This window comes from Mizuhopecten yessoensis, unplaced genomic scaffold, assembly GCF_002113885.1.
Source record: "Mizuhopecten yessoensis strain PY_sf001 unplaced genomic scaffold, ASM211388v2 scaffold7087, whole genome shotgun sequence".
Classification (NCBI taxonomy): Eukaryota; Metazoa; Mollusca; class Bivalvia; order Pectinida; family Pectinidae; genus Mizuhopecten; species Mizuhopecten yessoensis.
Genome location: NW_018406874.1, coordinates 526,885 through 548,347, shown reverse-complemented (window position 1 = coordinate 548,347; position 21,463 = coordinate 526,885).

The window sequence follows — 21,463 nt, the reverse complement described above, 5'->3', positions numbered from 1 at the left end:
ATCTAATTTCTATTTAATCATTTTCTGTTTTTCTAATTTTGAAATTGACTTATTCAATTCAAAAAAAGAAATAATTCTCACTCGTGGTGAAACTTCTATATAAAGTAGAATTTTCCTACTTCTTCTAAATATCCTTCACCGATTATTTAAAGTCGGATAATGGCTTTAATCCTTTTGATGCCATTTGCACCCGTGATGGGTGTTGGTCTGATAAATTTGTGCTATTAAACTGACTTTCCCTTCGATCTTATTATTATCCATTACACCCACGCACACCTTAGAGACACCGAGTGATATACCTTCACCATGAGGGAATAGGACCTTTTCTGCCAATGCATGCTCGTGATTACATATTGCAAGACAGTATTATGATGAAGTGTTATTGGGTTGTGAATATACAATCTAATTATGCAAGAACTCGGTAAAAACTATCAAGGAATATTTGAGGGTTTTCTACAATTAGTAACGACCATAATGATTAGGTGTTAAACGAATCGGAATAGAAATTCTGACATAATGATGTTGATATTTATTGCATTGGGATGGAAATTCTTGCAATACAGTTTTTATATGTGTGAATAACACGACACTGTTAGTTAATACATGTCGGAGGTTTGTCATCAGCCATCTCACACAGTTACACAAACACATACGCATTCTGTACGCCCTTTCCTCAATACATGGTCATGATTGTGAACATCTGAAGTTCTTTAATTAAAATCAAACGCCTCGCCATTGCAAATTCTGATAAAGATGCCTCATATTCCCGAAAAATGTCAATACTACTTGCGCTGACAAATGTCTTACTCAATAAATATAATATTTAAAAGACTTGATACTTGTTTTTGAAGAATGCTTTTACTATTAGCCACATTAGAAATGATTTGTTACCACCTCCGCTCTTACATCACTGGTGTTATCAGGAAATTATGACAAATATGGGTGTGCAAGCCTATCAAGATAAAGATAACCCCTCTATAATTTGAAAATAATTCCTTCTAATTTGTCTGAACCAGAATTCATCTGAATTAATTAGTGGGCGTCACCCTTCAGCTCTCTTACGTTTGTCGTACGGTTTTTATTAAGTAACATTCTAAATTATAAAATTAATCTGAATGGATTCAAATATCAAAACACAGATATATTTTTATAAATGTGTTTATAAATGTAGGTAGCAAAGCTATTGAAACCAAAATGGCCGATTACGCCTTATTGTAATTCCATCCGAGAGTTTGAGGTTGATACCAGATACGGTGTACCAGTTAGTGCCTGATCCTATATCCGCTTAGTTTCAGGATGTGACTGTTTGATTTGGTCTTTTCTGCGATTTTTTATTTGATCGGCACTTTTTGTTAAGCTTTGAGTCGTCATAATATAATTATTTTTTTAATATTTATACCGTCTCCTATGATGATCCTTTGAAGGTAGGAGGAATTCATCCTCATTGGTTACTATCTGTCGTGGGCGGCCCTCTCTGTAGAAGAGTTTTCGCTGCGTTTACAATCTATAAATACTATGCATTTAAAATATGATAAATTTAAATAATGTGATGTCATGCAGAGTGAAGAAATTGTGGAAAACGATTGATTTCTATGGTACATTACAGTCTCTCCCTTCTGGGGTCTAAATATTTGAAAACTATGAAAGAAATATTCCACCAAATTCATTTATAATTTCATCATATTTGCAGCGTCCTTATAGCAAAGAACGTACAAACATCTTAAAAAACATTTTGAAGACGTTTAAGAAGTGCAAGACTTCAACAAAAGTATTGAAGGAGGAAATAACGACCGAACTAGTTTGTGTTGAAGGTTGAAATAATTTCATATTCAGATTTTTGCGAAACACGGCAGGTACTACAGTACAATAACAGGGAAATATGCGCAAATCGATAATTGAGACCTCCAATTAGACCATACTTTATAAAGTAACTTTTGGTGTCCATATTTTATCTCAGGAACAACTTCCACATCACGGAACCTAGTGTTTAAAATACTTTGTCAGGTCAGAAAATAGCATTTTACGTTCGGCCTAGATCAATTATCAAATACAGTATTTATCATTAAGTATTAAAGACGCATATGTCTACAGTTACATGTACTGTTGTTGCCTCTACGGTATACTGACGTGGTGGCTGCTATATCAGTGATAATGCATCTCAATCTTAGTCATTTCTGAGTTGGCAACACTTTTTTAATTACAACGATTACTCGATTGGACAGGAAAGCAAAAACTGATTATGGATTACAGTTACTTCGCTATAGCATACTAATCACCAATGCAAATAACTTCCGACGGATGTTAGTTCTGGCTGTCAATATCACGGCTCAGATTGGGATATTTAAGTGAGTTATACCAGTTATGTAATAATGTAATTTGTCTCATTACTACAAATCATGCTGGACATTAGTATTTGTTAATTGTAATTATATAAGAGTTCGACATTAACTATGAATATAGGACGGTAATCAATCAGTCCAAGAAAGGTTAATACATTTTGACGAGAGTCAAGGCACATATGTGTACAATGTAGCTAGTAATGTTAGCGCTAGGATTACAGTGTTATCAGTTCTAGAAACAGCAACAATGTTATACATGTGCTATCAGTTCTAGAAACAGCAACAATGTTGTACATGTATTATCAGTTCTAGAAACAGCAACAACGCTGTATTATCAGTTATAGAAACAGCAACAATGCTGTATTATCGTTTCTAGAAACAGCAACAATGTTGTACATGTATTATCAGTTCTAGAAACAGCAACAATGTTGTATTATCAGTTCTAGTAACAGCAACAATGTTGTATTATCAGTTGTAGAAACAACAACAATGTCGTATTATCAGTTCTAGAAACAGCCACAATGCTGTATTATCAGTTCTAGAAACAGCAATAATGTTGTATTATCAGTTGTAGAAACAACAATAATGTTGTATTATCAGTTCTAGAAACAGCCACAATGCTGTATTATCAGTTCTAGAAACAGCAACAATGTTATACATGTGCTATCAGTTCTAGAAACAGCAATAATGTTGGATTATCAGTTCTAGTAACAGCAACAATGTTGTATATCAGTTGTAGAAACAGCAATAATGTTGTATTATCAGTTGTAGAAACAACAACAATGTCGTATTATCAGTTCTAGAAACAGCCACAATGCTGTATTATCAGTTCTAGAAACAGCAATAATGTTGGATTATCAGTTCTAGTAACAGCAACAATGTTGTATTATCAGTTGTAGAAACAGCAACAATGTTGTATTATCAGTTCTACTAACAGCAGCAATGTTGTATTATCAGTTCTAGAAACAGCAATAATGTTGTACATGTATTATCAGTTCTAGAAACAGCAACAATGTTATACATGTGCTATCAGTTCTAGAAACCGCAACAATGTTGTACATGTATTATCAGTTATAGAAACAGCAACAATGCTGTATTATCAGTCCTAGAAACAGCAACAATGTTGTATTATTAGTTATAGAAACAGCAACAATGTTGTATTATCAGTTGTAGAAACAGCAACAATGTTGTATTATCAGTTGTAGAAACAACAACAATGTCGTATTATCAGTTCTAGAAACAGCCACAATGCTGTATTATCAGTTCTAGAAACAACAACAATGTTGTATTATCAGTTCTAGAACCAGCCACAATGTTGTATTATCAGTTATAGAAACAGCAACAACGCTGTATTATCAGTTCTAGAAACAGCAACAATGTTATACATGTGCTATCAGTTCTAGAAACAGCAATAATGTTGTATTATCAGTTCTAGAAACAGCAATAGTGTTGTATTATCAGTTCTAGAAACAGCAATAGTGTTGTATTATCAGTTCTAGAAACAGCAATAGTGTTGTATTATCAGTTCTAGAAACAGCAATAGTGTTGTATTATCAGTTCTAGAAACAGCAATAATGTTGTATTATCAGTTCTAGTAACAGCAACAATGTTGTATTATCAGTTGTAGAAACAGCAATAATGTTGTATTATCAGTTCTAGAAACAGCAATAATGTTGTATTATCAGTTCTAGAAACAGCAACAATGTTGTATTATCAGTTCTAGAAACAGCAACAATGTTGTATTATCAGTTCTAGCAACAGCAACAATGTTGTATTATCAGTTCTAGAAACAGCAATAGTGTTGTATTATCAGTTCTAGAAACAGCAACAACGCTGTATTATCAGTTATAGAAACAGCAACAATGTTGTATTATCAGTTCTAGAAACAGCAATAATGTTGCATCATTAGTTCTAGAAACAGCGACAATGCTGTATTATCAGTTCTAGAAACAGCAATAATGTTGTATTATCAGTTGTAGAAACAGCAATAATGTTGTATTATCAGTTCTAGAAACAGCAACACTGTTGTATTATCAGTTCTAGAAACAGCCACAATGCTGTATTATCAGTTCTAGAAACAGCAATAATGTTGCATCATTAGTTCTAGAAACAGCCACAATGCTGTATTATCAGTTACAGAGAGAGCGGCAATGATGTTGTTTTCGTCTTTAGGAATCGTGACAATAATGTGTTATCAGTTCTAAAATTAGCAACAATAAGGAATTATCACTCATGATTATCATACGAATGTGCCAGTACTTCTCTATATTTTGACATTCATCTTTTCCCTACTATTTCAACATTAGTTTCCACGCATTTGAATTTCCAAATTGTTTGCCTCTAGCATCATCAATTACTGAATTAAGCCAAGAAGGACGAAACAGCTGTATGGTACAGTAAACCTCCGTTTTGTCTAGCTTGGTCTATTACCAAATGTTTGGAGGTATAATCACCTGTGTCTGTGTGTTACGGTCATCCTTTGTTATATGAATAGCACAAACTGTTGTCATATCAATTGTAGAAACAGTGGCAACTATGTGTTCAAAGTGGCAGTTATAGAACCAGATCACTTCGCCCTCATCAAATATGATCAATCTCGCGAAAACAAAGTTCCTTGTTATGTCACGTCCCAACACCAAGAAAACGAGTACTGACAATACAACCAAAAAGCATTCTAATGAGCAAAATAAAAAAAAACCCAACTACAATCGTATCATACAGAGAAATGGCATATTTCCCTATGAGATTATGATGACGGCATATCATACAGAGAAAAGGCATATGTCCCTATGAGATTATGATGCGGACATATGCAAAGAAAAGGCATATGTCCCTATGAGATTATGATGCCGACATATCATACAGAGAAATGGCATATTTCCCTATGAGATTATGATGCCGACATATCATTCAGAGAAATGGCGTATTTCCCTATGCGATTATGATGACGACATATCATACAGAGAAATGGCGTATTTCCCTATGAGATTATGATGACGACATATCATACAGAGAAATGGCATATTTCCCTATGAGATTATGATGCCGACATATCATTCAGAGAAATGGCGTATTTCCATATGCGATTATGATGACGGCATATCATACAGAGTAATGGCGTATTTCCCTATGAGATTATGATGCCGAAATATCATACAGAGAAATCGCATATTTCCCTATGAGATTATGATGACGACATATTATACAGAGAAATGGCATATTTCCCTATGAGATTATGATGCCGAAATATCATACAGAGAAATCGCATATTTCCCTATGAGATTATGATGACGACATATTATACAGAGAAATGGCATATTTCCCTATGAGATTATGATGACATATCATACAGAGAAATGGCATATTTCCCTAGGAGATTATGATGACGACATATCATACAGAGAAATGGCATATTTCCCTATGAGATTATGATGACATATCATACAGAGAAATGGCATATTTCCCTAGGAGATTATGATGACGACATATCATACAGAGAAATGGCATATTTCCCTCTGAGATTATGATGCCGACATATCATACAGAGAAATCACATATTTCCCTATGAGATTATGATGATGACATATTATACAGAGAAATGGCATATTTCCCTATGAGATTATGATGACGACATATTATACAGAGAAATGGCATATTTCCCTATGAGATTATGATGACGACATTAAATCGTGTCCATAGACTTCACCGAATAGCTTCTTTAGAAACAATGTATTGTAATGTTGTCCATCAGCAGTTGACTTTTATCACCGAAGTCATGATATTCGGAGCAAGCTTTTATATACTGCGACATGCAAATATATTTGGTAGGGAAAGCAGGGATACTTCTATCCTATCAAGGAAGGGACAGTTCAGGATTGGAAAGTCGATATCGTCCCACTTATCTTACAGCTAAGTAGTATGCCGATCCTGTTTGTCATGTTGTAAATATACATATCGGGGAACGCTGCTGAAGAAGAAGTATGTTGTGTAAATGAGAAAATATTTACCCTTCCTTATTGTACAGAAAAGAATTCCGAATTATTTGGGCTATCTTTATTGATTTAATTAACAGTTTTGTAATTTGAATTAACGAAGGAATGCTATTAGGTCTGCTATAATCTACATATGTATCGGTCTACATAGTACAAAATAGGACCATGAATTATCATAAGTGTAGTTTTCGTTTCTTGTTGTCTCCCTCTTCCTTGCGACTGCGTTATCATTATTCCCTTGTTTTAACACCATTTCGCCAGGTATGACCGATTAACAAAATCGTAAAGTTCATACTGAAAAGGCAACAACATGGGCGGGTGAGGCACCGAACCACAATGAAAGGCAGGTCTTCCTCCAGCGATACTCCTCAGGTGTCCCCAATAGGAAACGCTTTTCCACACCGCATTTTTAGCGTCCTGCTTTTTGTATTTTTGATTGTGTTTGAATGCAAATCATTTTTTTTTTGTCTCGGATGCTCTTTTTGATAGCTCTCTAATTTAGACAGGTAACACAACAGCAATGAAAGTAACACCTTAAGTGTCAATTCATTACAGCCAGCATGTCATCAAAATACACGCACAAAGCTGGTATGAGAGGGCGTAATTTATTTTTCGCCGAGAATATATGCAGCTCTCATCCTTCACATCACACATGCGATATGTTTGACGTGCAGACTAAAACGTAGATATTTTAAAATATCAATTCAACTGTCATATAACAGCATCGCCTAAATAAGATTGATACGGTATTCAGTGTAATTTATTTGATAATAACCACTTCAAACTTGAAAATTGCCTCTCCATATTTTGTGCTGTATTAGGCTGCATAGTACATGTCGTTTATGAAGGTCACGTTAAATTGGAAGAATTAACCTAACTCGAAATATCTCGCTAACGTGTCCTACACAAAAAGTTTACGTAATTTGACAGTGACTGTCTGGCGTCTCCCCAATCGTAGGCTTTGTTTTTTGTATCTGAAACCTATACATAGTGAAGTATGGGTTGTGTATTGTTATGCGGCTCGTTGGTACAAAATATAACACTCATTATTGACCTGTTTGTGCAGTTTGACGAATCAACTATTGCTAAGACGATCTACTCTTACAAAGATAAATATGCATGAATACATTTTTTTTAACACATTGCCTCTGTTTATTTACTGGTAGGCCATTTGTTAAAAAAGGGGTGTAACAACGGTAAAATGAGTTAATCAAGTGGGTGATTACATGATGTCTTTCCATGACTTTGATTGATACAGTTCCTTAATTATTAAATGTGGGGGTTTAAAGGTTAGAGTCATTTGACTTCGTGCTACATTGTGACGGGCAATCCTCCGCGATGGATGCTTATTTTTTACAAGCAGTCAACTTTACAAACATTCAGGATTAATTTAAATCGAAAACCAAAACTATAGTGTGTTATAAAAGAAAATGTTGGTATAGAGATGTAAACAAAGTTGTGCTTATCAAATATAAAATCGTCACCTAAAACGGATTCCTTCGACTCCTCCACTGTACAATATCATTTAATATTTTAGTAAAAAAAGGTTTTACAGTTGTGATTGTTGCGTTAACATTGATCTAATTTCTATTTAATCATTTTCTGTTTTTCTAATTTTGAAATTGACTTATTCAATTCAAAAAAAGAAATAATTCTCACTCGTGGTGAAACTTCTATATAAAGTAGAATTTTCCTACTTCTTCTAAATATCCTTCACCGATTATTTAAAGTCGGATAATGGCTTTAATCCTTTTGATGCCATTTGCACCCGTGATGGGTGTTGGTCTGATAAATTTGTGCTATTAAACTGACTTTCCCTTCGATCTTATTATTATCCATTACACCCACGCACACCTTAGAGACACCGAGTGATATACCTTCACCATGAGGGAATAGGACCTTTTCTGCCAATGCATGCTCGTGATTACATATTGCAAGACAGTATTATGATGAAGTGTTATTGGGTTGTGAATATACAATCTAATTATGCAAGAACTCGGTAAAAACTATCAAGGAATATTTGAGGGTTTTCTACAATTAGTAACGACCATAATGATTAGGTGTTAAACGAATCGGAATAGAAATTCTGACATAATGATGTTGATATTTATTGCATTGGGATGGAAATTCTTGCAATACAGTTTTTATATGTGTGAATAACACGACACTGTTAGTTAATACATGTCGGAGGTTTGTCATCAGCCATCTCACACAGTTACACAAACACATACGCATTCTGTACGCCCTTTCCTCAATACATGGTCATGATTGTGAACGTCTGAAGTTCTTTAATTATAATTAAACGCCTCGCCATTGCAAATTCTGATAAAGATGCCTCATATTCCCGAAAAATGTCAATACTACTTGCGCTGACAAATGTCTTACTCAATAAATATAATATTTAAAAGACTTGATACTTGTTTTTGAAGAATGCTTTTACTATTAGCCACATTAGAAATGATTTGTTACCACCTCCGCTCTTACATCACTGGTGTTATCAGGAAATTATGACAAATATGGGTGTGCAAGCCTATCAAGATAAAGAAAACCCCTCTAGAATTTCAAAATAATTCCTTCTAATTTGTCTGAACCAGAATTCATCTGAATTAATTAGTGGGCGACACCCTTCAGCTCTCTTACGTTTGTCGTACGGATTTTATTATGTAACATTCTAAATTATAAAATTAATCTGAATGGATTCAAATATTAAAACACAGATATATTTTTATAAATGTGTTTATAAATGTTGGTAGCAAAGCTATTGAAGCCAAAATGGCCGATTACGCCTTATTGTAATTCCATCCGAGAGTTTGAGGTTGATACCAGATACGGTGTACCAGTTACTGCCTGATCCTATATCCGCTTAGCTTCATGATGTGACTGTTTGATTTGGTCTTTTCTGCGATTTTATTTGATCGGCACTCTTTGTTAAGCTTTGAGTCGTCATAATAGAATATGTTTTTTAATATTTATACCGTCCCCTATGATGATCCTTTGGAGGTAAGAGGAATTCATTCTCATTGGTTACTATCTGTCGAAGGCGGCCCTCTCTGTAGAAGAATTTTCGCTGCGTTTACAATCTATAAATACTATGCATTTAAAATATGATAAATTCAAATAATGTGATGTCTTGAAAAGTGACGGAATTGTGGAAACGATTGATTTCTATGGTACATTACAGTCTCTCCCTTCAGGGGTCTAAATATTTGAAAACTATGAAAGAAATATTCCACCTAATTCATTTATAATTTCATCATATTTGCAGCGTCCTTAGAGCAAAGAACGTGCAAACATCTTAAAAAACATTTTGAAGACGTTTAAGAAGTGCAAGACTTCAACAAAAGTATTGAAGGAGGATATAACGACTGAACTAGTTTGTGTTGAAGGTTGAAATAATTTCATATTCAGATTTTTGCGAAACAAGACGGTACTACAGTACAATAACATGGAAATATGCGCAAATCGATAATTGAGACCTCCATTTAGACCAGCGCAAATAACTTCCGACGGATGTTAGTTCTGGCTGTCAATATCACGGCTCAGATTGGGATATTTAAGTGAGTTATACCAGTTATGTAATAATGTAATTTGTCTCATTACTACAAATCATGCTGGACATTAGTATTCGTTAATTGTAATTATATAAGAGTTCGACATTAACTATGGACATAGGGCGGTAATCAATAGGCAGCGGTGTGTTATCAGTTCTAGAAACAGCAACAATATTGTACATGTATTATCAGTTCTAGAAACAGCAACAATGCTGTATTATCAGTTCTAGAAACAGCAATAATGTTGTATTATCAGTTACAGAAACAGCAACAACGCTGTATTATCATTTCTAGAAACAGCAACATTGCTGTATTATCAGTTCTAGAAACAGCAACAATGTTGTACATGTATTATCAGTTACAGAAACAGCAACAATGCTGTATTATCAGTTACAGAGACAGCGGCAATGATGTTGTTATCGCCTTTAGAAATCGTGACAATAATGTGTTATCAGTTCTAAAATCAGCAGCAATAAGGAATTATCACTCATGAATATCATACGAATGTGCCAGTACTGATATTTTGACATTCATCTTTTCCCTACTATTTCAACATTAGTTTCCACGCATAAGAATTTCCAAATTGTTTGCCTCTAGCATCAATTACTGAATTAAGCCAAGAAGGACGAAACAGCTGTATGGTACAGTAAAACTCAGTTTTGTCTTTTACCAAATGTGTGGAGGTGTAATCACCTGTGTCTGTGTATTACGTTCACCCTTTGTTATATGAATAGCAAAAACTGTTGTATTATCAGTTGTAGAAACAGTGGCAACTATGTGTTCTATGTGGCAGTTATAGAACCAGATCACTTCGCCCTCATCAAATATGATCACTCTCGGGAAAACAAAGAATCGTGTTCCCTACCACAAGCGCAAAACATGCTCCTATTGTTGCACTGCTGTGGTGGAGTCTTTTCGGTTCCGGATTGATTAGACATTTCTGAAGACGGTGTACGTATATACATTTGTTTTGTTTTGTTTTCTCATGGTTTATCGTCCTCAGCTATGTCATTTACATACGGGTACCGATGGACGCGACGCCGAAAAGACAAGAAAAGATAAAGAACTCATGTGTTTATATTGGGCATAAGATCGATCAATATCGATTTTTCCAAATTTCTTCAACGTCCTACATATGTATATGTACAGATTATATAGAGTTTCCACTGTCTCCGCATACGAAGCGCATAGTAAGTTATCGGGGAATAGTATTTATTGTTTTTCTACCGGTGGAAAAAGTGCCATACTTTAGCTGTTAATCAGGATAATTGAGTTAAGAAAAGAAAGATATCCAAAGTGTAACCTTAAATGCAGACAGTCAATTTGTTTTTCTATGTTTCGGTCCCGAAGACAGAAAGGAAGATTCGACAAAGGGTCATGGGTAAGTCCCCTTTAACGATTAGGTATTACCTGTTATATCATTGATTTTTTTTTATCAAAACTGAAATGTCCTCTAACTCCCTGACAGCGTTGTGAAAGAGCAGAACTAATAAGCCTAAAAATGTGAATGAGGTACAAGAGTACCCTCTAACCATTTGATAGCTTGTATATATTGTATAACCAACCGACATAAGTATTGATCTGTAGATTATTTATTAATTATGGGGTAATAGGAGAAGAAACTTTCGTAATAGCCGTCTGGTTTGTACTTATGATAAATCATGTTGTGAATTACTAACACTCTAGAGTAATGAGGCGGGGTCCTACTGCATTCCGTGTAAGATTAATACGCTTCCTCCTAGTGTATGGATATAGAATCATTATTCATAGGTCTGAAAGTTAATGTAGTAAATAATACATCACGTAACTGTTTCGATCACCACAACTTAACGATTTTTAACATTTTACATATGTCTTGTGCATTATTATATTTTGTGGATGACTTTTCGTCTGGTGAGAGGAAATCACGAACTGTCAGGTTCGTACAAGTGGTGTAATACCTCTGGGGCCGTTATCAGATCCCACAGATAGATCCCATTAGTCAGAGACATTTCACTAATGTTCCCCATACACAATGAACATGCTATCATTATATCCGCCATGAATCTTCATTTCTTGCATCCAGGACAGTTCAAATTGTAGGCTCTCGGGCGACAAATTCCTTTCAGGTGAGAAACATAAAACAAAAGGTTAGAATATATGACAAAAACCAATCATCAATCTTAATGAATTTTCAACTATATCTTTATAAAAAAAATATATATAAAAAAAACAGTTCACAAATTCTCACCAAACTTTACATCAACAAGATTAATTTTAAATATGAAAAAAGAGACAAATATCAAAGAAAAGTGTGGATTTTTTTTATGTAACTTAAAAGAATCCTACATGTTTTATTGCGAGGAATTCTGTGCAAATACCTTTATCTTGCTGGAAGTTTATTTCTAACTTGAGTTAACAGCTGCAGTAGTAATTTCCTATTTCAATTATTTATGTCAGTGGCAACTTTTACAGCTTCCTGAAGATATGTTGGATGCACAAAGGCGCTGCACTTTTCTGGTACGTTAGGGAGATGATATGTATCTACGAGACCTGTTCAAATCTGTGTTACTATTGTCTACGTCTTAATGTCTGTTTCTGTGGTCGCAATCCAAACCTTCTTTGTCTGGGCTATGCGTTTATTTTAGATTATAAGACATACAGGGATCAGATTTGCCGCAGGAGGTCCATAAAGTTTGTTTCAAAATTGAAAAGCTTTATCTGTGAAATATTTAACCAGCAGCGAGCGCGTTTATTCTTAAAAGTCAGAGTCCCTACGCGTTGCTGAAAAGAATTGCCATTTAAAAAAAAAATGCCTATGTTGTAGAATGATGGATTAAACATGTATCGGTTCCTTTGATATATTATGTCATCAATGGTAAATATAAGCACTGAACAGTGTTATGATGATATGTACTGTTATTAATGACACACCTTTATAGGCCAATAAACGACACTGTGGTTTGGATGTAGAGCCGTGTCATTCCTGCAGACTGTAAATGTTATATCAACAAAGGTCAATGCTTCACTATTATCATTTCCAAACAGGTCTACATGTACAGATACATTTCCAAACAGGTCTACATGTACAGATACAGTGTATATTTGCAGGTGATGTGGACATATGACTTAATAGGTAAATATGAAAACAAAGAATGATTATCTAAACAAATCGAATAAGGACACATATCTAATATAAAAAGATACAGTTTAACTCACTTCGACAACTTTTTTTCTCAATAGTGGATATAGTCATATCATACTTCCCACCGTCAAAAATCAAATTTTTGCCAAAGTAATTAGGTGATTTAAATTATTCACGAGATAAAAGTAACATCAGATGAAGTGATCTGAAGATAGCCGTCCGACTACCAACCCAGATGTCACAGAGAGTCTAGTCAAACAGAAATGGACACTTTGATAAAACCCAGTCGGTGGTGTATTAGGAAACTAAAGTTTTGCTAACTCTTTATGTGGTATTATATATTTTTTCTTTTCGTTACCTTTATTCTAGTGTTATGTATAAGCAGTAGGCACAATGATTTATGAAATCACACATTACCGCGATATCCTCTAGCACCTGCAATCAAACAAGTAATTACGTAAGCAACGACCCTATTAACCATTATCATTGTCTGTTGTTATATGAGGCAGTGACATAATGCATTCCTGAGGTGTTAATGAACACGTTCAAAGGAACAATTACAGTAATAACCGTCCTCTTATATACGCTGTGAGATTCGTGTGGACTAATTAAAATAAGATGACGTGAAACATACACAGTAGTAGCTGGAGGCTCATTCATATCCCATCTCATCAACCGTCCCGGTAGCCATTGATGACACAAAACACATTGCTGTATCATTACCAACAAAATCTAAAAATTGCCCAAATTGATCATTTACCGCAGCATTCCGTCTATCTTTAATTATACTACAGTTCCTACCGAGCTACGTACCCTCTCATCTAAAGAGGAGTTGATCTCTAAACTTAGATTCCGACGTTTCTGTGGCGCGTACAGAAATGCCACGTGCTTTACATGTTTGTATAGTGATACAACAATGGTAAACACCAGAAGGAACCACCAGAGAGATGAGTAAGTCTGAATCAGACCATTTACTACCAGGAACACACCCGAATCCGATACAGAAGCTAACTTTTTCATACCGGAAGGGAAGTGTATCAGCGCTTGTCATTTGTAAACCATTGTATAACAGACATGACAATGTCCAGATTCCATTGTATTCATCAGAAGATTATTTCCTTTTTTTTCACCCCGGATCCTTTAGAAATCAAATGTTCGTTAATCAAATACACATGTCAAAATATGTTTTGGTTCTGCTGATATACTTTTGTGTGGTTGTAAGAACACAAAAACTAAACAAATACAACATTAACCACTGAACTAATGTGAGGTTTACTGGATAAAGTTAAAAACCACAGAGATGGACTGTCAGGGGGCTGGGAAATGTCATGACATATCATTTTAATGCAAAGTATACCAGAAAATATTATAAACCACTGATCTAATTTGAGATGTACTTGGAAATATTCTGAACGTTTGTGTGAGGGAAACTAAAAATGTCATTAACCAATTGCCTTAGGTGAAGTATAGTGAAAAACATCACAAACCACTTGTCCAATGTAGGGTTACTCAGAAATTTCAGATTTAATGAGACTTAACTGAGCCATTTCAATTTACATTAAATTAAATTTAAAATCGTGATCTTTTCATCATATGACATTGGGATGTTTTATTTAAATAATGATTTTTGCTAAAAAATTAATAAAGCGCGAATTTCTATTTCAGGAGGTAAAAGTGACGTTTCGAACTAAAGCAAATGTATTATATTGGTGACGTCATAATGAATATTAACCAAACCCCCTTTTTCGAACAGCCATAAAGTCTTATAATTACCATACAGAACATGTGATATGATACAGGATGTCTGATGGTCTCATTATCACGTGATATCGACTTACCTGCTTGGATATGTCAGCGGGGAATACATGATTAGATACAAGTGAACCAACAAGTCAATCGAGTTATTAGAGTGATTAATTAAATGTGGTGCCACCCACGCTTCAGGTTGCTTATCATTCCAGATATTATATACCATATGGTACACCAGCATCCTTAGAGTTGGATAACGGGCCTGTTTCGTTTAACAGTGTTACTAATAAGAGCCGACAGACAGCCTATTACAAAACAGCACATATAGCTTATCATTACGCAATAGAAAGTCTTATTGATTGCGACATACCGGAAGGGTGATATCCTTATCCTAATCTGATGTTTGGAAACAACCCAAGCTGAAATCAAGATAAGTTAGGATGTTTAAACAAAAGTGGCAATCATGCCAAAGCCTAGCGGAAAAATTCCATTGAAGTGATCCTGATTTTTCGTATCAGTGACTTTGAAGTTACAAAATTGTTTATATAATGAATCAGATCGACCGACTGACATCCTAACCCATTGGTGGTCTGAGAATGGTCCAGACGAGGACCCTGGTATCTCTTCCATACTGGCTGATACCTTCTTATCAGTGTCCGGGAGTGCTGCTAAAACTCGGGAGAATAAACCGATTTATGTTCAACAGTTTTTAACAATAAGGCAATGTGTCCATGGAGATAAATGTAGCCTTTTTGTGGGATTGAAATGACGATCCTACAACATTAAATCATTTTCAAGAGATTACGAGTTCAGAAAGTAGCTGCAATATTCTGCATTAAAAGAATGTTGTGTAGTTTCCTTTCAGATCACTAAGGACACGTGTTATATTTGTCAGGGCAGGTTTCGTAGTGCAAATCGAAATGCACCAGTTATGATAAAGCTGTATGCACTTAAAAGAGACATAGTCCTGTTAGTCATTTGTACGTCATTGACACTGACTGAGATGTTGTATTTATTGTGATTATAACCATCAATGGAAAATTGATTTGATATTAGTATTAAATGTATTAATATTAATAACACATATATCAATACTAGTTATACACGTACCTTTATTGGTAATACGTGTAATAATAAAAGTGATACATGTATCAATATAAGTAACAGATGTATCAATATAAGTCATACAGGTATACAAGTTTGTCATACAAGTACCGAAGTTAGAATACTTGTATCAAAATTAGTAATAATTATATCAATATAAGTAACAATTTTATCAATATTAGTAATGTGTGTATCAATATAGTAAAATGTATGTCATTATAAGTAACATATGTATCGAAATTAGTAAAACTTAATTATTAGAATTATTATCAATAAAAATATTACATGTACGTATTAATATACATTTACATATATCAATACTAGTACGTTATGTATAGATCAGTACAAGTATAACTGTACATATTTCAATATAAATACTTCAGGTATAAATGAATGTTAGCAATACTTTACTTATGTCAAGTTTTGTGAAAAAAAGACGACCTTTAAAAAGTATAAGGATAATTAGACCAGGTGTTCCGGAAGAATAAGCGTAGTTTACATATTTTCTGACAGCCTTCATGTAAATATAGGTAACCTTTAACTAATTTTCTGTCCTCAACCGGAGCTGTGATAACGTAACAACCAGACTTGCAAATCACCATTATAAAACACACCTAGCTTCATATCATAAAAGGATATAGGTTCGGTTTCAATGATATTATTGATAAGAAAAAGGATAATCATGATCAGAAATTCAAAAACATCACAGGTAAGCGGTCAATGTTGTTCCTGTTGTAAACAAAGATTTATATAAACGGCTGATGTTAAGGAATTCAATCGTGTACTTGATTTCACGTTCAGGAGTGTATATACGAACGATTCGGTAATTAATATTCTGAATATGGTGTTGTAACGAATAGTACAAGTATCATTTTTAAAAGTACATGTATATGTGGAAGCATAAGCCTTCTTTTAACTCCATAGGAGTGACAACTCTATCAAAACATTTGTTTTTCATTCCTGTGACCATATAGAAAGACGTTTGAAGTAGAGACCGCTTTCATTCAAGGTTTATCCGCAAATTCGAATCATTCTCTTGTGAGATGCGATTGAAGTACACACCTCACTGATTCTTCAAAAATTCTTATTGAATCTCCACACCGCCTCAATCGATTTGGACCTCCCCTTTCGTGTGCCCTACCAGCGTACATGTCATGTTCCGAGTCCCTGTCTTCCGATGCTCAAAAACAAGTCGTTGTGCTTCAATCTATGTTGTGCTTACGGAACGGCGCTGCTTGTAGGCAACTTTTACCCTGTTCGGTTCTGGCATTTCTGATCTTCTAGTTATTGGAGGAGTTCGGCACCAATAATTGTATTGAGACCTGTAATTTGGCTGTATTACTGTAAAAGTCAATACTGGTGAAACCTGGGCCTCTAAAAACATTTATCAATCTTTCTTTCCAGAACTTCAACGGTATTGCAATTATGTGGTGTTCTAGTCGTCCTTAAAATATTTGAATTGTTTGTTAACATTGGCATTTCTTCCTCCTGTATCATAAGCTTTACTTGTTTCGCCACACTTCCTCCTGTATCATGAGCTTTACTCGTCTCGCCACACTTCCTCCTGTATCATGAGCTTTACTTGTTTCGCCACACTTCCTCCTGTATCACGAGCTTTACTCGTCTCGCCACACTTCCTCCTGTATCATGAGCTTTACTCGTCCCGCCACACTTCCTTCTGTATCATGAGCTTTACTCGTCTCGCCACACGTCCTCCTGTATCATGAGCTTTACTCGTCTCGCCACGCTTCCTCCTGTATCATGAGCTTTACTCGTCTCCCCACACTTCCTCCTGTATCACGAGCTTTACTCGGCTCGCCACACTTCCTCCTGTATCATGAGCTTTCCTCGTCTCGCCACACTTCCTCCTGTATCATGAGCTTTCCTCGTCTCGCCACACTTCCTCTTGTATTATGAGCTTTACTCGTCTAGCCACTCTACCTCCTGTATCATGAGCTTTACTCGTCTCGCTACACTTCCTCCTGTATCATGAGCTTTACTCGTCTCGCCATACTTCCTCCTGTATCACGAGCTTTACTCGTCTCGCCACATTTCCTCCTGTATCATGAGCTTTATTCGTCTCGCCACACTTCCTTCTGTATCATGAGCTTAACTCGTCTCGTCACACTTCCTCCTGTATCATGAGCTTAACTGGTCTCGTCACACTTCCTCCTGTATCATGAGCTTTACTCGTCTCGCCACACTTCCTCCTGTATCATGAGCTTTACTCGTCTCGCCACACTTCCTCCTGTATCATGAGCTTTACTCGTCTCGCCACACTTCCTCCTGTATCATGAGCTTTGCTCGTCTTGCCACACTTCCTCCTGTATCATGAGCTTTACTCGTCTCGCCACACTTCCTCCTGTATCATGAGCTTTACTCGTCTCGCCACATTTCCTCCTTCAATGCCAAAACCCCAATGGTTTCCCTGGTTTGAATGTCATTCAGTCTCAATCCAACGTGTTCTATCGAACTGACATATTTACAATGTCTGCTGATGTTTCTGTTCATATTCAATTTTAAAAGGTAATTGTTTCTTAAACAACCAGGTATTCCCATAAATGAATTAAGAAAATACTTATTTTTGGCATTTATTTTGATGAAAATGGCTACCATGTTTAAGGTTTTTTGTCTTTTGTTTGTTTTTTGTTCACAAATGTGTGTGTATACGACTTACTGAAGTAATTGAAGAGGATCACATTTATGTTTCCATGTTAGATAATTCTATAAAGGACATAAAAGTGAAACATTTGATGTGTTAATGTATATTAATTTTTCATGAAATTTATGATTCAGAATTGAGATGTTCTACAACAATAACTGATTGCACTTGTTTATATCGGATAGGGAATTCATATGTGAAGGGCAATATATCATGGCTGCCAAAATACAATCAGATAACATCATGGCACGCTCTCACAGTGAAAAGTCATCCTCGTCATATAATGTTATATGCGGGAGATATTCTGTTGTTTTGGAGAGAATTTTACTTCGATGTGATATAAAAGGGCTTTCATTTTTCATGAAATAAGCTAGATTGGTATAATATTGTATAGTAAGATATTCTCTGAAGCTTCAGCTAGAGTGGCCCTCTGCTGGTGGATTTAGATGGGTTAGGTTCAAGGTGGGCGTACTAAACGGTTATGTCAAAGGCCTATCTACACAACAGTGAAAAGAAACAAAAACTGCATAATATACTTGTTTTTTAATATGTTGCAATAAGTCTTAGATGACTTAAATGAGAAGATACAGAATCTAATGACCATATTAATCTAATCTTATTTTCAAAAGAAACCTGTTAGATTTACTCCCATAAAAATGTATCCATGCTGTTCTGTAACGATTCTGTGTGCAGCAGATGAAACTCGACCCAGTGACATGAATTATTGAAATCGGAAACATTAGACTTCTACACAGCGGGTTACAATGTGACTATGGAGTATTTTTGTCAACCCTGAGGGTGGTACCGTATAGCACAACATGCATTTCTGTGGGTACAACATGCGTTTCCTTGTCTGTGGGTAGGACTAGGCACGGCGGCCTGCTAACGCGTACACACTCGTGGGTGCACATGTTTTTTTCTGTCATGTGGTCTCCGCGATGAAGACAGTTTCAGGTTTCTGAAGCAAAAAGCGGTTTGTGATATCGTCACACCATAGAGGCTACGTATACAAGGTGCGCTGCAATATCTTACAACGACCCCATCAGCTATTTGTGATAAATGTTCAAGATAACGCTGTCCTCGCTAACAATCAACATCGTGACGTCACGTGGGGGTCAAGCTATATTGTTTATGCCTTCCACTTGAAGCGGTCTCTTTCAAGTATATACCTAGTCTAATGAGAAGCAAATGACACTTCAGAGGGTGACGTAACCTGTTTACGGAGTGTGAGAAAATATGCATATTTTTGTTTTATGTCTCGTTTACATGTTAATCTTAATACCTTCAACAATCACCGGATCTGTTTTCTTTCTGTTAAGTGACAAACTATGTGTACAGGTAATGTGAAGTAGGGGAAGTTTTGGACTGCTTTTTGTATGAACTTTCAAAAATAACCATCTGCCCAGTATTGTTGAATGAATACAAATTCTGCTATACTGATAATTGCAATAACATTTCTGGTGTTATCTTGATTTGATTTTAATTGCCTCAATTCCGATTAAGAATATATCTGTGGTCCCCTATTAATCAAAACAGAAGGATATTTAACGCGATGTCCCAGCGTTTATACATACATAATGTATATCATTGTGACAGTATGGCAGGTTTGCCGGCTTCTATAACACCCATGTAATAGCACTATAAAAACACTATAATAACACCCATTTAATAGCACTAAACCTGCTTTTTACTGTTTCCCCGTCCAGGGTATTTATTTCACTTAGTGTCACTCAGTGACGTGAGTCAATGGTACTGGATAGGAAATACCTGTAACATACCGATAACATACCTGTATCATTGTCAATTATAAACTTACTCAGGTAGCGTACCGCAGACCGCACATGGTCGATGGGTTCACAGCTATGCCACCCAGTTACCTGCTGAGAATCTCCCTACTCATGCGGTTTTTATTTCTGTAATACTGTGGTCAAATACGATGAATTGTGGGAGGTTTTTTTCGAATATCCGCATTTAATTCTCAGAGGGTTTACTTCAATGTTTGTTTTTGAACTATAAATTGTCCTATAATTCATCCTTAGAGGCAATAAAAAGCATTGTGAAAACCTATCACATTTTACCTGCCGTCTTTAATTAGACAGGCATTCTTTGATTTAGTTACATGGATATAATCCTAACGCCCGGGTCACATAAACAATACTTACCACACTGGAATCTCAAGTAGTACCTATGTGGTACAGTGAACAATCAGGTGGATGTACCTTAGAGTGAACGGGTGTTTTACCTGCCTCTAAGGTCACTGAAAGGCTATTAACTCATCACTGAATAAATACGTGTTGTTAGGACTGCGCAACTAGCACTCAGGGAAATAACATTAAAATGCTATAAATAAACGATGAAAAATAGCAAAAATCAATACCTTTTGGCTAATCATCCACAGCGAGTGCATAAGATTGTAATTTATGCTTATTTTATCTGTCTGTGCTAATCCGTTGACACACATATATGTGTTACTGTATACTTGTTCATATTCATCTCCTGTACTTTGTTGCATACCTTATATTTTCTCTATGTGATATATTCTTATGTCATGTTAATGAATATGGTGTCCAATAAATTCGTTTGTTGTGTATATTTCTGTGTTATATTTATTCTGTTTTTTGAATTTTCTGTGTTGTTCATATTTTCTGTGTTGTTCATATTTTCTGTGTTGTTCATATTTTCTGTGTTGTTTATATCAGTTTGATGTGTATATTTCTTTGTTTTTGTGTTGTGTATATTTCTGTGCTGTATTTGTTCCTGTGTTGTTCATATATCTGTGCCGTTTATATCAGTTTGATGTGTATATTTCTGTGCTGTATTTGTTCATGTGTTGTTAATATTTCTGTGCTGTTTATATCAGTTTGATGTGTATATATCTGTGTTGTTTATATCAGTTTGATGTGTATATTTCTGTGCTGTATTTGTTCATGTGTTGTTAATAT